Source organism: Megachile rotundata, chromosome 11 (assembly GCF_050947335.1).
Source record: "Megachile rotundata isolate GNS110a chromosome 11, iyMegRotu1, whole genome shotgun sequence".
In the NCBI taxonomy this organism is placed as follows: domain Eukaryota; kingdom Metazoa; phylum Arthropoda; class Insecta; order Hymenoptera; family Megachilidae; genus Megachile; species Megachile rotundata.
Genome location: NC_134993.1, coordinates 16,431,121 through 16,443,648, shown reverse-complemented (window position 1 = coordinate 16,443,648; position 12,528 = coordinate 16,431,121). Strand labels below are relative to the sequence as shown.

The window sequence follows — 12,528 nt, the reverse complement described above, 5'->3', positions numbered from 1 at the left end:
GATGACATCGAGAAGCAAGCACCATATTGCCGGAAAAGACAATCAACTAACAATTACAGATTTAAGGAAGGTTCGATTTCTCAGAAACGTTTTATTTGTGACATTCTTCTTTAAGATGTCGTGACTCGTCATTGTCGTTCATATGCTAATACGTTCCCAGAATAGATACCGTTCCGGAAAGTGTCGTTTTTTCAGTGAAAGCATCCTTGATTCCCGCCATATTTATGTCGTAATAATTAATTGTAATCATCCGAGGGCGTGATAAGCTGACTCGTCGTCTCGCTATCAACAAGGTTATATTTTGTGGCCTCGGTGAAAGTGATGATAAATTTAAGCGAACTCGATAACAAGATCGTTCTTTCGATTCTTTTTCCTTTTTCTGACGTACGTTGTTATGTAAAGTCGGTGGCAATATATCAAGTACTATAGGGGTCACTGTTGACCGGTATCACGAATTTCACGTAATTGAATTATTACAATTTAAATGCGGATCGAGATCAGGAACAATAAATAAAAATTTTGTAATTTGAATTAATTTTAGTTAGAAGGTAAATTAGAATTTCAATCGGTAGACAACGTATTAAAAATCGAACGAATTACATGTGCCGTTTCCGTTCGAGACTTTCACGGTGAGGAACGTTACGCAATTGATCATCCAATCTCCGATTTATGTAGGAATTAGAAAATTATGCGTTTCATGATGGGTGGTATCTGAGATTCTTCGACGGATAACAAAAATGTCGTAACACATGTGGGTATCTAGTTAAACCTTTGAGCAACAGGTAAAAATGTGAGAAGGACGATGATTGGACGGGGAAGAGTTGAAAGTTGAAAGTGATACTCGACTCATCTTCAAGTGCAACGTTCTCCACATCCATCGAGCCGTTTATACCCATTCCTCTCTTCATTTAACGATGCTTATTTCAGATGTGTTCATTCACCATTTATTAACAGCATCAACTGGAAATTACTCTAATATTGCGACAGAAGCTAAGAGTGAAATAGTACTCTTCGACCAAACTGAGCTTCCTAAGTTAAGCGGAATGTTTCTAACGTCGAGGAATATGGCGTTCAGAAATGGCGCGTACATTCGCCTTCCTGTGAAATTCAACAAGTGATCGGTTTAAAAACTGTTTCCTGTATTTTACGAGAGTCTGTGAAAAAACTTAATGCTCAGAATCAAGGTTTCCGTCGCCATAAGGTGAACGAGTTTAAAGCCATATAAAAGAAAAACAAACGATGTCCTTCGAAGTGGATCGAAGGGAAAGTCGACGACCCGAAGAACTCATCGTCCATAAAACCAGAACGAGTGATCCAGAGCGAGTCGATCGTTCGATGAAAAACCTTCTGACCCATTTTCAACTCTGTTTCTGTCGATTCTGACCGCTCTCGAATCCACGCTGCATTGTCCTCGAGTTATGCACCACGCCTCTTTCAAACACCCACGCGAATTCCTGTGTCTTTTGTCACCGTGAAACCTATCTTTCAACGGATAGTAGTTCTTCAATTCGTGGACGACGTTTCCAGTGTAATGGAGGTCGTCCTTAATCGACGGCCTCGCCATGGGCAGAAATAAGGTTTCGTCCTCGAAATATCTTCAGTGTCAGGATCACGGAGACATCGGAAGAAGGACAAGGTGATTCTGGAAGATTTTTCTTTTGTTCCAGCATCCTTTGATCCGTTTCAACGAAGGTGAAAGGAACTGGTCGCAGGAAGTGGCGTAATTACCTTTCGTTGGATATTTGAGATATGCTACAGGATATATGTCCGCGAATAGTATACCTGGTGATTCGAAGAAACTGAAATTAAGTTGGTTAGTACTGATCCAAAAGAAGGAAAACAGTTTCGACATGGCAGTAACAATTGGTAAGAAAACAACGCGATGGAGTTGAATTATTCAAGTTTCTCTTCGCCGCTTCAAGGTGCTCCAATTTCTAGAATCAACCAGTGGAATAATGTAACTAAAGTATGTCAGTGATGAAACTGTTCATGCATTTACAGCTCTAATATTTACGAAGCATTGTAAACACTATTCACCCATAATGTATAAGAAAAGAATAATACATCTAATAAACCTCCACATTTATTACCGAGCCTTATCTGTTCATAATCGAGCACTCATTATAGTAATCAAGAGTTAATTTAACTTAATATCTGTAATATACTACACCATGTGCACTGTAAACTCGTATCACTCGGTAAAGTAATATTGTAGTCCAGATCAAACTTAACCTAACGTAACTTCCTCCACACCTTCCGCTCCACATGGTAGCTACGGTGTGGACCGAAAGTTCTTGTTACTTATGGAGGTAATACCGTGATTGTAACCCAACCACGAGATCGAGTGAAATAGAAGCAGACCGGAAATTTGTGGCGTTTCTTAGGCTCGTTCAGTGTAACTGCACAGACGTAACGCATAGTAATAAACCGCGTAGAGCTACCGGTGTTACGGGATCGTTACGGATGGCCGAGCAAAAATTCTCTGAGCCCTCGCCTCGATCTAACGAGGAATAAATCTCATGAAACAGTGGCCGATCGATACGAGCCAGTAGAAAAGTCAGTCAACGGAAAACGATTACGCAGATCCACGCTGAAAAACTGCTTAACGATCCCAACATTTGCACAATGATAAATGTGAGTACGCACGGTGGTCGGGAAAAGTTTGCTAAATTATTAAGTAATCGAAAAAATTTATTGGAAGTATACTAGATGCTTTAGAACATATTGGTAACAAGGGGAATGATATTCTGAAGGGTTGCGCCATTGTGCAAGGAGTGCGATGGAAAGATTTCTATGAATTTAAAAATTTGAGAACTTGGAAGTCTAAACATGTAGAAATTTGGAAACTAGGAAACTGTGATTAACACTGTAGGATAAAAATTAGTACAAAAGTGAGATGGGATTGTCGCTTTTCGATCTCGTAACTTGCAAGAGACATTCATAGGTCAAATCCGGCTGGACTCTTTTTACCAGGAGCCTCCTTTCTCTTTGACGCTTCGGTAGCATGAGATTTATTTGATTTACTATAGCATCGTCACCGAAGCGACGATCACGGGCCTTCGATAGCTCAGTTGGTAGAGCGGTGGACTGTAGTTGTAAATTGAAGGGAAAAATGGATATCCATAGGTCGCTGGTTCGAATCCGGCTCGAAGGAATATTTTTATAAAAGTAAAATGTATTTTCATTAAATTAAACATATCGTGTGCTCTCGCTAAAAGTGAAGATCATGTGTCCCTTTGGTAACTCTGATAGCTCTACTGTTTTTTTTAATATTGTAATTCATAATTATTATTATTAAACTTTTAGCAAAATAAAAGTTTACATTGCTCCCTTTATTATATAGGGAATAAGAACAAATTCAAATTATTAGGACTTGTACACATTTCCACATATGTGAAAAAATTTACTTATACTTGTGAAAACGGTACATAATTTTAATTATTCATTTTTTTAAACATAATAGAAGAATTACATGGTTCCATAGTTCTGCAATTGTTTCCACCCTTGATGGACAATTATCTTTCGCGTGTATTATGGTTTCTTCCAATGTGAAATTTTTTATATATTTTATTATAGTGATATGCAATTGTTAAAAGAGTATTTCAATAATGGAATCGATGAAATTATTTAGAGTTTAATGAATTAGATTTATATAGGATACTTAAGAAAAGTTTGGTACAATCCTTCGATAGCTCAGTTGGTAGAGCGGTGGACTGTAGAGGTTATATACTGGAAAGAGATATCCATAGGTCGCTGGTTCGAATCCGGCTCGAAGGAATTCTTTTTTATTTTCTAAAACATAAATTCTCCTACTGCATTCACCTCTCTGACTATTAATATAATTTTTTTTTTAATTTATTTAAAATTGCATATTATTTTAATTTTATGATAGAACTTTCATATATACATCTAGTGAATTGTACACTATCTTATGAAATTACATAAACAACGTTATCTCTTAAACGTGTTATCTTTTAGGTAGTATGTGTGACACACTATTCAAGTAAGATTAAAATATTTAATATTATATTTTTATGAATTGCTGGAGTTATAGTTGCAGTTTAAGTGAAATTCCCTCGATTACCAAAGAAATTTCAATCTCCGATCGATCGTACGCCATAGTCGGTTCATGGTAGGAGAAGTTCAATTAGCACCTGCCTGTGCGAAAGGAGCGACGTCGGGACAAATAATCGCAGCCGTGGTATTTGCCTTCCATCGCCCACTGACCTAATAAGTAGTCAATTTCACCGCCTTCCATTTCTTCGAAGGTGCGTCGCAAAACTCTCCAGCGCGAAATACCGTTTCACGGCGATACAACGCGCGGCCATACAACACAATGTGTTTCAGAATATATATTCTAATTGTACCTAAATGTCACCCATCAGCAATAAAATCCAGATAATTTAAGTACGCAAATAAATTAAAAAGCTTACAAATCGAAACTTGAAAAAAGAAAAGTTGCAAGGTATATTTAAAATGTAAATGTACCGAAAGTCTTTTTTCTGCTAGTCGATAATTGCGAGCGTATGTATAAAGGTAAAAGTTTGCATCTGGGTTTCGTTCTCTGTTTGACGAGGCGACTCATTCAGGATGAAAGAGCAGCCAGCTGGAATTTGCAATCATTACCATTTCGGTTTATTTAAACGAGGAGGTATCGATCGCATATTGTACCTTCGGTTACGATCGACCTTGTCCCTCTGCAGAATTCGCTTTTTGGATTTGACATTCAGTTCTTAAAAGCTTTAACATTTTCGAATGCATAATTATTACTTTCGAAAAGAAGTATTCGAAATTTGTAATAAATTAAATTACGGAAGTCTGTAAGGTTTCAATCATCGTTCATTAAATTTGATGATTTCTGAATTTAAAGGTTAATGAGTATTTCGAAGGCGATTTGAAAATATCTAGATTTCTTAAAGTTGTGAACTGAAAAATGAAAACCCTGGAATGGCGATAAAAGAATCAGAATGAAAGGCGCGTTGGCAAACATTGCCAGCAAAACAGGAACAGATCGTGCGGGGACTCGTGAAATGGTTCGTTCCCGAGGTAACGTGACCATGACTTTAAAAGTGCTTTTTCTTTGTCTTGTCGCTCTATACGCGGCATGGAGATCGAGTACGACACGCGTGTCTCGAATTAAACATTCAATAGCGGCAAAACGAGAATAAAATGGTCGAGGAACATTTGCATTGTGGAACCATGAAATCATCTCTCGGGGAACAGGTTCTGATTGTCATAGAGCTTATCGCGCTAATAAACTTTAATAATGGCTAAAAAACGGTGGAAAACAAGACAGAGACAATGGCATTACCATAACTGTCACAGTCACCATTTCGTAGAGTGTTATAAAACATAATGGATATTATTTGCATTCAGTTTTTCGACAAATTTGAATTACTCGGGACTAGGATCATGTTAACCGGGTTATACCGTGGATCATAGATCAAAGGACGGGTCAGATTTGATTCCGATCACGCGCCGGAAGAGGGTTCTTTCGTATGAACGGCACAACCCGACGACTACGACGTGATTTTCACCTTGACCATGGACGGGTCATCGTCCATCGTTTCACCATAATCGGTACTTCTGTTGTGGAACAATGAAATTTCATTTCGGACATATGGCTCACCTGAGTGTCGTTAACTCTACCTCGACACAGCAAAGTGGTTCAATTTCAAACACTTGACACTTCAAGAATAATTGAAGTATACTCGTACATTAAGAGTACTTTCATTTAAGGTAATTATGCTTCCCTTCTGAAAATCTTGACCAAAGATCAAGCAGGGTTTAATTACCCTACTAAACATAAATTATAAGACGCTCCTGTGGGGAAGAAGAAAGGTGGTTTACCTTGCAGCAACGTCCCACATGAGGCTAAGTATGTAACTAGGAAAAGAAAATAAAAGAAAAATAACCGAAGAAGAATGGAGAATTACGCCGACATGAAAAGAACGACCGTTTTTGCATACCTGAGGAACATTTAAGCGCTTGACGTGAAATTAATTTGTTAATAAATCGAACTACGATAAAAATCTTTGCTGAAATATCTCGCATGCAGGGAAAAAATGAAATTGACTATGCGGATAATGTGGACGAATCGTAGAATAAATTGGAAGGCTCGAACATTGGTATGTTTCACGTGTTCTGCTCGGAACACGGTTGTTTTCACTCCGACATCATTGCCAAGACAAACAAAGCATGTTTAACGTTCACTTGTAAATCTCTTTCACTATCTTTCGAATCTTTAACCTTCGAGACAGTGAAATCTCTAGCTGAAAGACACTCCACCGTAAATACTTTTGGTAGTTGTCTCCGGTGGATCATCGACCGGTAAACAGCCAACGTAGATGAAGATTAATTCTTACAAATACCATACTGTGAAAGCTACAAGCGTATTTACGCAAACAATGCTTCATACTCTTTCAAGTTTCGAAACGACTGTTTAGGAGCTTCTTTAAAAATAATCCTAAATAATTATAAACACATTAAAAAACATGAAGATTCATAACTTTTATACATATGTTATAATGGAGAATACATTAATATGAGAATGGAGATATTTAATTGTGATATCATTTAGTAAGAGTTAAAAATAGAAAGAAATTCTCTCTTTGTTCAGCACTTAAATGGTTGAAACTATTAAACGACCAGTTTCACAGAGCATTTCCTCTTAACACGCTTTGTTCAACGAGTAGTGGAGCGGTGAGAAGCAAACAATTCGAGGAAAGCGATTTTCTCGCCATCGAAGGCGAATCGATATCGATATAGTCTGGCCGTGGTGGCGTCTGTTACGAGGAATAACGGAAGGCTGTTCCTGCAAGGTGAACCACCTTCCTTCCTTCGCATCCACGAGCTGCACGACGCGTATGCCCGTCTCAACGGAATTTCTCTTTCGATTCCCTTTCGGAGAATGCCAACCGAGACACGGAGAAACGACTTCCATACAACTTTATCCGGTTATTTCCGTCGTCTCCCTGCTAAACGATCGTTTTCCTTTTGCCTCGTTTAATCCTTTATACTCTAGACGCTGTTAGATTAATAACGTCCCGTTTCGGTTTTTATTTCTCTTCAACTCACTCTTTCCCTTAAAAAGCTTCAAATTCATATATGCAACATTTACTTACAATATTCTAAAATTCAAGATAACATGTTTCATGGACTGCAAAGTGTATGAAGTCTTCGCACAGTCGGTCCGATTAGAAATATCCACAACTCTAATCACCAATGACAAGTACATATTTCTCAGTGACACTAAAAGAGTCACAAAGGCGACAATTTTCTATTCGTCACAGAAACGATGGCAATTACAGTGATTAGCACGAGAGTCGTGTCGATGCATGGAAGAAGCAGCAGGCGAACGATGCAGCGCGATGGAACACGAGCGTGTTATGAGCCATAAAAGGCAGTCACAGCAGGGTTCACAAAGGCCGATCGAAAGGCGTGCCAGAAAAATCAAAGAACTTACGTTGCATTCCCGATGCAACCTAAGTAGGCGAGCATAATTATGCGCATCTCGTATTTCGAAACTTCGACTTCTCCTCGCTTCTCTTGTTTCGCGTCTGCCACCAACTTTCCCGTCCTCTGCCATACTTTTTCCTCGCGTTTTCTCGTAATTGAAGTCAAATTTTATTATCGAGTAATTGTGGAACGTAACTCTAAAGCTTTCGGTATTTGGGAATATTCGAAGATGAAATATTTCATGCAGAATTTCCTCGTGTGATTAATTGGATGAACGAGGAAAACGTAGAAAATACGTTTACGACCAGCGAAGGTTACACGGTTACGTAATCGGTTAGCACAGTGACCCACAGACCTTTTTACTCTTGCTCTTTTCTTCTTCCTTCATGCTTTCTACAATCGCAACCTCTCCTTGAACCATCCTCGCACGTTTCATCGCGGAATGCGTGGCTGTCTTCGACTCGCGATCTCAATCAATAAATCCCGGATCGATCCACCGACAGCCTCTTACTAGATCCGTCCTTTATGATCTTGATTCCCCGCGATTCTTATCAGCGTTTCCTTTCACGCAAGAAAAAGGTGTCGATCTTTTCTTCGTCGGTGATTAATAGAAGCTACGGTCGTCGTAAATCATGCAGATGAATGGCAGTTTGATGACGACGAGATTTCTTTTCTTCGATCTACGCTGATGGCTTTCGAAATACTTTTCTATAACCTGGACTTCGATGACTGAAGAAATTCAATTTTTATTTAAATCTTGTTTGGAATTTTGTAATACGGATTGCAACATCGAGAAGTTCTTCGGTTTTAATCGAAAGTTTGGTATCTTCGATTGAATCTATTTTACATTAACACCTTTCTAATATGTAGAAGTTAATATCTTTAAGCATCCCAAACTTCGAACATTGATACCTGAAATCCCCACAACTCTGAATTGACTGTAAAGTAGAAGCGAGTCTTTAATTTCGATCGCACTGTCCATTGGCCAGGAGGGAAAGGAACCTGGAGCACAGGAATCCAAGCGTTCGTTAGCGAACAACAGAAATAATAATATCTGGCGCCTGGGCTGCATAGGTCACCAGGGGAAAGAGGGAAAAAGAAACGACAAGACGAAGGCACGTTGCACGCACAAGCTGGTGAACTACGAAAACTGGTTTCCAACAGCACCCCGTTATTTATTCTATGGTGAACGTGTGCCCCCGTTGGCATCCCGACCAGCGCATCTCGTCAAGGACTCCGCTTAGAGTGTGCTTAGAAATGCCATTGGATCCTCCTGGATCACCGTGTTAGGGAACACCGATCGATGTTGCACACTTATAATTTTCAGGAGATAGAAACACGTACTAGTAATTCACAGAATGATAAATGGTAATTATAGTACAATTATGGCAAATGATAATAATTGTTATTTGTATTACCAACTCGTTATTGGTACATGGTGCTCGTTTGTCGGTCATAGCACTTCATTTTCTATCATTTAGAAATGTCTATTGTTTTTGTCTATCGATTTTGTCCGATCGGTTCGGTCACGTAGCTCGAAATATAAATTCTCGTTTCATCGACAGCAATATATTTGCACGTTCCCATCCACCCGTTATGAAATATTGAACCTCCCCTTTTATCAGCTACATACGCGGTAGTTACATCTCATCTGCCCTATAATATACGCCGGTGTAGTCGAACTTGCTCCGAAATATTTGATTTCCGTCCAGTGCAAATATTGGAAAGTCGTGTCTTCAGTTTTGTTTCAGCTTTTATCTAATCGATTCGTACTTATATTTGTGAACCGTCTACTCTGTTTGGACCCAACGATGGTGTCGAGTTATAATTTCAAAACGCGTAACAATAGATTCTCTTCTCACAGAGATAACTGGAAAAACTTCGACACAATGCAAGGGCTGCGATTCGGAACAGTATTATCGTGCAATCTAATATATTCGACTTGTTGCTCAAGTATTATAATACGAACAACAAAATACCCTAATAAATACAAAATAACTTTACAATTTCACTTCCAATTTAACGCACTCGTGATTAATTCTAATCGATTATTTTTTAAAATAATATTTCCTCTTATATAAATTATGATTCGGAGAAGAACAAGTACCACGAAATAAATGAACTTTTACGATCAGTTTTCCAGGTGAGTGAAACGTTTATAGACACGTACGGGTGAACACGTGTTTCGTGATTAACGATCAGGAAACGGCCATTTCCTTATTTAAGCGTGGTTAAATGTGGTTACGAAGTTTTGTTGGATTTATAGGAAATGCTACTTGCTCCCTTCGTGAGATCATGAATCACCCGCTCTTTGTTTCTCTTTTCTAGGCGGCTATTTTGAAGAATGGATCGCAACGCGGTACACGTATGTACACCATACGTTATTCGCGGGTTATATATGGTACGGTAGAAGTGCAATTCTAATTGATGATCGTAATTTCGTGCATCTAGTTTGCACTCGTATTTCCTTCGACGTTTGAGCGATTAGCATATAAGTGTTTCATCATTAGTGTTTGCAACGCATTCCAGTTCGTGAAACATTTCGCGAACAGTGGTATACGGCTGCGCCGAGTATTTCTTCCTTTTTAATCTCTTGATTGCCTCATCGATTTCCTTTCTACTCGCTCGACTGGCTGAATTTTCATTCTAACGAAAAACCGTAATGTTTAGTCCATATGAAAAATTTGACTTCTCATTTTATTCCTACTTGTTCACAAGGTGGAATATAATAATATGTAGAAAGTAACTAACTAACAAAAACTCCGTGTCGCAACATCGCTTCCCACATATTATCGTACACGAATTTAATTAAATCGCTGTAGTTAAATATTTATCAGCGCGAAACGTTGCCAGAAACAAAAGGAGATTTGCAAAGCGGTTTGGTCAAAGCTTGCACAAACAATTGGTAATTGAATGTTTCACGTTGATTTTCGTCGATGACGTTCACAGTTTCTGTGAAAACGATACAAAAATTCGTGGCACGCATCGTTCCCGATGAAACACAGTCCATTGCGAAAGCGAAGATTTGCGTAGACCGACCACCATAATGGTAGTTCGAGAATCGATCCAGCACACCTCGCACCATCGCTCGACTATGGTGCCCCGTGTTTCGTATTTTATCTCGACACGTTTCTTCGTGCAGGATTTACTGGGATGTAGTAAATTCTGCGATAACGCGAACCGTGTTATACGGATAATGGTTAATAACGACATTGTGCTGGATACCGTGAATAATCTTGTTGAACGATGATAAAATATTGCGGTCGATAATTATAGAATTTTTATAAAAATGAGCTTTTGGCGATATAGGAATATGAAGAGATTCAGAAGAGAAAGAATTATGAATATAAATCACGTTAGACCACCCTCAATTTCTATTCTACGAAAAGAACAAAGAATTATATCTGTCAGCGATCTCAAGGATAATCTACCTTGAAGAATTTTCCGATTTAATTCTGAGAACAAAGGATTATCGATTTGCGCGTCTATTTCGTTCATGCTCGTACATTTTGATCTTTTATCCACAAGGGAGCGTTGCGAAAGAATCCTTTATTTCCTGTTTCCACATCATTCCATTTCACTTTTTCCATATCATCCTGACAGCACAAGGATACATGAATTATTTACGGGCTTTTAAAGTTTGCCGGAGGAAAAATAATTCCCATTTCTCTGTTCGTCTGCTTAAACGACACGTCAACGTTTACGCTTTGCGCAACAACGTGTTTTATTTCTGAGCTTCAACGGGATGCACCCAACGGTGCTCAATAAATTTGCGGTTTACACGGTAAAAGGTTATCGACGTCGTTCCCGGTGAAAATAACTCTGTTGGACTGTAGCTTTACAGAACTTGTAACAGCTGTACACGCGATAATGTCGTTTAAAAAAGAGAGAGAATAATTTGATCCGACAATTTCTTTTGTCAAGGATCAGGCATTAAGTACTTTGAGCAATCCTAAAGGTCAAATTGAAATTAGCCTTATGGCCTTTAATAAATAATAGTTATATTACATCCCAATATTCCAAAGTCCAAAAATTCCAAAAGTCACTGGATCACATCTTCTATCGAAAATCGACACTTAGTCCTGGTATCCGAGGATAAGCTCCAAGGTTTACGTTTCGTGAATAGAAAGAATTTTTTGCTCGAAGAATTTTCATGGAAAGTTGATCACGGTCGTCCATGATACCACTTTCTTCAGGAACTTTTACGAGCTCGAACGCTCTTTTCGTGGAACGTTTTAAAACGCCTGCTGGTCGTCAATATCTTCGTTGGGTATCGTAAAAAACATCCGTAAGGCGGGTTTTCACTCGATCAACCAGGACCTTGAAAGTTCGAGGTCTTTTTGTACCGCATTTTCGATAGTAAAAGCGTTTTGATGCTCACACTTTATTCTGTTATATCTCCTTTCTTCTGTATTGCGGTTCTTGTAACAGTTAAATAACTTCACCCAGATATTGCGAATATTCATACTGTCTACAACTGGTTCTTCCATTTTTTTATACATTTATAAATTATTCAATTTTATTTTTAATTGATACAAGTTATGTGTTTGTGGAGAACGATTCTGTGGGAGTAAAACCTAAGGACATTCTATGGTTCCAAGAAGAACCTGAGAGATTAGAGGAGAAATCTTAAGCAGAATTTGAAACTTGAAAAAATCCTGACTAGATTCCAAGAAGAACACAGGAAAAATTCAAGTGGGTCGTAGGGTGAAAAGATACCAAGAAGAAAAGATCCTCAGAAGCCTAGGGAGTCAAACTCCCTTCTGGAAAGTTATCTCCGCACCAACATTTTCTAGTTCCCACCAAAGAAGTTATTAGAAATGCAAATAACGATGAAAGTAGAGCAAATTGTTCGACATTCGGGTCACGAAGTTCTATAGGAATTGTAATGGCGTTTTTAACGATTTCTTCGGGCAGAAGTGGAGGAGTATCGAAACGAAATGGAAGATCTGTCGCGACATTAAAACGGAAGAAACGTAACCGGTAGTTGGGCATTTCACGACGTGGAAAAGATGGCAGCACTATCCGGATGGTGAAAGTCCTTCGACGAAGAGGAAGGAGTGGTGGTGC

The 12,528-nt window shown here is 38.7% G+C and overlaps 2 non-coding genes across 2 annotated transcripts; both read left to right on the top strand.

The window, feature by feature from the left end:
• Positions 1–3,056: 3,056 nt before the first annotated feature.
• TRNAY-GUA (transfer RNA tyrosine (anticodon GUA)) lies at positions 3,057–3,154 on the top strand. Its single transcript has 2 exons — positions 3,057–3,093; positions 3,119–3,154. It is a non-coding gene; the product is annotated as a tRNA-Tyr (tRNA).
• Positions 3,155–3,682: 528 nt separating this feature from the next.
• Positions 3,683–3,777, top strand: TRNAY-GUA (transfer RNA tyrosine (anticodon GUA)). The gene is made up of 2 exons: positions 3,683–3,719; positions 3,742–3,777. It is a non-coding gene; the product is annotated as a tRNA-Tyr (tRNA).
• The last annotated feature ends 8,751 nt before the right edge of the window (positions 3,778–12,528 follow it).